At 34.4% G+C, this 4,221-nt stretch overlaps 1 long non-coding RNA gene across 4 annotated transcripts; it reads left to right on the top strand.

Annotated features, from left to right (window-relative positions):
• Window positions 1-439: 439 nt before the first annotated feature.
• LOC110877791 lies at window positions 440-3,678 on the top strand. 4 transcript variants are annotated; one of them, XR_004866266.1, is made up of 4 exons: window positions 441-796; window positions 1,107-2,127; window positions 3,072-3,177; window positions 3,329-3,624. It is a non-coding gene; the product is annotated as an uncharacterized LOC110877791 (long non-coding RNA). The 4 variants fall into 4 exon arrangements; XR_004866263.1 differs by having other exon boundaries at window positions 440-796; window positions 1,107-3,177; window positions 3,329-3,678; XR_004866265.1 differs by having other exon boundaries at window positions 440-796; window positions 1,107-3,177; window positions 3,303-3,678.
• Window positions 3,679-4,221: the final 543 nt, after the last annotated feature.

The following is a 4,221-nucleotide window of genomic DNA, read 5'->3' as shown; positions in this document are numbered from 1 at the left end:
GATGGTGGGTGGGGAGGAGAGAGAAGCGGTGGAGAAGGTGGAGGAGAGAGAAAGCCATGGTAGTGTTCAAGATCTGATCTTTTGAAGGTTTTGAGAAAGGGAAGAGTGTTCAAGAAGATCTGATCTTTTGAAGAGAGAGAGTGTTAATTTATATATATATTTTAATTTAATTAATTTAATTTTAGAGTAAAATTACCAACTTACCCTTATGTGCAAGGCACATGTCATACTTCACTGAAAATTTTGACAAGGTTAGTGCTAAAGGACGTAAGGTGTAATGAGTTTTACAAATAAAGGACTGTGACTGTAATTATTGAAGTTAAAGGCTATCTATTGCAATTTGATACAAAGATAAAGGACGAAAAGTGTAATTTATCCATTATTTTAATTTCCCTCCAAGTAGATTAAACTTTTTGTAATTTTAGAATTAAAATTTTGGTTTCCCCTAAAAATTTTGATTTCCCTCATTGTTTTCCAGTTTTCCCCCAAAATCTGATATCCACCGCTAGGTCTTGTTACCCAAAAATTCTCCTTGTTTTCCCCCAAAATCTGATATCCAACCGCTAGGTCTTATTACCCAAAAATTCTCTACACAAGCACACAACTAAGGTCGCACAACTTTTCATCCCAAAGAAAACGAAGAAGAATGAAGTTCAGTGTAATCATTCCGTGCTCATCTTGACGAAACATTCTGTACTTTGGCGGGTTCTCCAATCCTCACCTCAAAATCGAATCATCATTTGTCTGGCTTTGGGGGAGATCTAATCGATAAAAGGGCCTTGGATTCAGATTACATGTAAATCACTCACACCACCATTCATCGTTAAGATCTCGATTATTTTGTCCCACTTTTTATCGTATCTCTTTAGTCAGATTTGTATTATTGATTTCAGAATTTCTTAGTTTACAGATTACACTAATTTAGATAGTTTGCAATGTTGCTATTTTAAGGAGACAATGTAGAAGAGTTCACTGCTATACGTTATTAGGGTTTTTAGAAGGGACGTGTAATGCTCTCTACTTTAATGAAAATCTACAATAAAAGTATGATTTTTTTATGTATACATTTTACTATGTATAAGAATCTAGGCCCAATTTTATTGCAGGGTCAAATGAAATTATGCAGGACAATTGATAGACCGAACAAATTTTGGCAAGGCTGGAGATGTTGTTTGAACATTGCAATACAGCTTGGGGGAAATGATTCAAATTACACGGGATATTCATGCTGACCCCAAAGAAGCCACTTGACTTTTGCAACAATAAGGCTGGTGAACAAATGGGTATACAAGTTCCAATTGAGAAGTTTTTTTCTTTTTCATTTTCTCTTAAGCTTTTTTACTTTGATTTATTTTTAGCTTTTTAAATCTTTTCTTTGCTAGGTTAGTTTAATTATTCGCAAAGGTGAAGACACTATTAAAAAACTCCAGACACAATTTTGAGCACACATTCTGGTAGTTTTTGAGATGACTAGCCTAACATACAAACTATGCCAAGGACAAATGAAAATGACAATGAAATTAGTATTTTTTTTATCAAATGCAGACTTGGTAAAGTCATGTTATGTATTTTGATGTTTACACATAGTGTAGTTGAATCACATTTTTTGTCTTTTACTATGAATTCCAACTAATGTTTCAGATCTTCAGTTCTTGTAAATGTCTATCTTTTGGTGCTTTTTGAAGTAGTCTATCTTCGATTCTATTTGAAACATAATGTTTCTCTATAGTTAACTCTCTTACAACTGAACAACTAGATTACAAAGCATCAACCCGGGTCTCCTTTATAAATATGGGTTAAACAGGTCGTTTTGGGTTGACCCGAGTTTATTGTGTATCCGGGCTAGGGTTGAAATCTTTGATATGAATATAAATATGGGCCGTGTTTGGGTTTTATTTGCTAACCTGCTTACGCGACACTATTAACAGCCATATGCAAAAGGAGATGTGGATTTTTTTTATGGTGCCCAGTTTTTTTAATCAGTTGCTTTAAAAGTGCAGATTTCACATTGGGTCAGCGTGGTTTGCTTGGTGTAGAAAAGGTATCACACATTAATCCTTGGTTTTGATGGAAGTTAATGGTTGGTGAGATTTCTCTATGACCCCAAAGATTATCCATAATACTAGTGTTAGTAAAAGACCATCCCCCATCATTTAGTTTTGTTCCTGATGTGAGATATATATATTTGGAAGAAAGTAGGGGGTGCAAACAAGCTGAATCGAGCCTGAGGTCTACTAGGCTTGAGCTCGAGCTTGATTAACTTATGAGAGCTCGAGCTCGACTCGGTTGGAGCTTTGTTTTCAAATTTTGAGCTTGGCACGTTGGTAGTATCTCAAGTCCGAGCTCGGCTTGTTTATTATCTATTTATTAATTATATTAAATAAAAATATTATAACTAATACACTCGTTTAGGCTCTCGAGCTCGATAAGTGAGCTCGGGCTGGGACTCGTTTACTAAACAAGCCTATTTTCAGGTTCACGCTTGACTCGTAAACATGTTTAAATAAGCTCGGCTTGGCTCGTTTAATAGACAACTTTAAATAAGGGGCAAGTGTTATTAAAAGTTAAATTAGAACTAATATTACACTAAGGCTAAACGATCCTAACAAGCTTCACATGTCCGGCTCGAGCTCGGGCTCCATAAATAAACAAGCTTTATTTTAGGCTCAAGCTTGGCTTGGGCTTGACTCGTTTCGAGATTTTTTTTGAGCCATCCTCGAGCAGCTCTCAAGTTGCTCAGCTTATTTGCATCCCTAAAAAGGTATCATACATTGGTAATAGATTATTTTCACACAAGTTTCTAATGTTTGGACTTGTTGTTGATCTTGTGTGCACCTTTAAGTCTGGTGTGTGTGGGTGTGTACATATACATCGTGTCCTTTTCTTGACATCTCAATCATGGTGGATTGCACTCATGAAATCATATGGGCTGAACTCTTCTCTTAATTAATTTTCTATTTCTGAAGCATACTATTTCTATACTAGCATGCTATTTCTATACAAGCTGTCAAGCATCATGTTTTAGTTAACTTTTTTTATTATCAGCTCCTAACCTAAAAGAGCTGATGCAGTGTTGTGTTGTGTTGACCACGAAGATGAAATTACTAATTTGGACTTTGGCACCACAACCTGGAATTGCATTCGGAGTTTTGCATGTACAGTTTTCACACTCTCAAGGTACATTTTCTAACACTTAACTAAATATTTAAAGTCTTTATGCAGAATGGTCTCTCTTTTTATGTTGAATGTGATTATAAACATGAAATCTGTATGATCTGGTTAGGGTCTTTGTTATTATTCAGCTATTCCAGATGTCATGTATTTATAGGGTGCTTTCACATCATACATGATCCTGGAGGGGGCTGATGGAATCATTCAAATCAAATGTTGAAGTTGAGAAAACCTGTTGTTGGAAATGCGCAAAAATATTAAAGAGGGTCATCAAAGATAAAAAGCGGAGCTCGAATCCATGCGCAAAGAGATTGACTGTCAGTGACAACATGAAAGTTATAATACGGAAGGTTATGAGACAACTACTAGTTAGAGATCGTGACGAGTAGAATAATTTCATTTTTCTAAATTATTGTAATTGACACTTCATGCTACTATATTGTAATTTGAGTTTAGACAAGCATGTTAAAGTAGATCATTTGACTATCAATGATACTTTTGTTATTATTGCTTTGGCGTAATATAGATTAAATGCTTATTAATTAATAGCAATAAAATTTATGTTGTAACGTTGCATTTGGGTGTAAAATAAGTTGCATTAATTTTAGAAAAAGGTTGCATTTTTGTAACTGAACTATAATAATAGTTGCATTTGATAACTAAAAAAGTTGCAATCAAAGTAAAAAAAAAGTTGCATTAGAATATATAAAGGTTGCAACTAAAAAGGTTACATTTTAATAGCAAATGCAACACTTTTAAAAAAGGTTACATTAGGTCTTAAAAAAGTTGCATTAGGTCTAATGCAACTGCTTCTAATGCAGCTCTCGATAAAAGGTTGCATTAGCCCTAATGCAACATTTTTAAGACCTAATGCAACATTTTATTGGGGTTGCATTAGCTTAATTTTCTTGTAGTGCTCGTTCTGTTTAAGTTCTTTATTAAATTTTAAAGCTTTGTCTTTTTGCCTCTCATATTCTAGATTAAGATATTTGTAATATGCCACGACATCAACGCATGCTGGTGTGCATAACTTTACTTTAAAGTTATGTG

This window comes from Helianthus annuus, chromosome 9 (genome assembly GCF_002127325.2).
Source record: "Helianthus annuus cultivar XRQ/B chromosome 9, HanXRQr2.0-SUNRISE, whole genome shotgun sequence".
In the NCBI taxonomy this organism is placed as follows: Eukaryota; Viridiplantae; Streptophyta; class Magnoliopsida; order Asterales; family Asteraceae; genus Helianthus; species Helianthus annuus.
The sequence above is the reverse complement of the archived record's forward strand: the minus strand, read 5'-3'. Positions and strand labels throughout refer to the sequence as shown.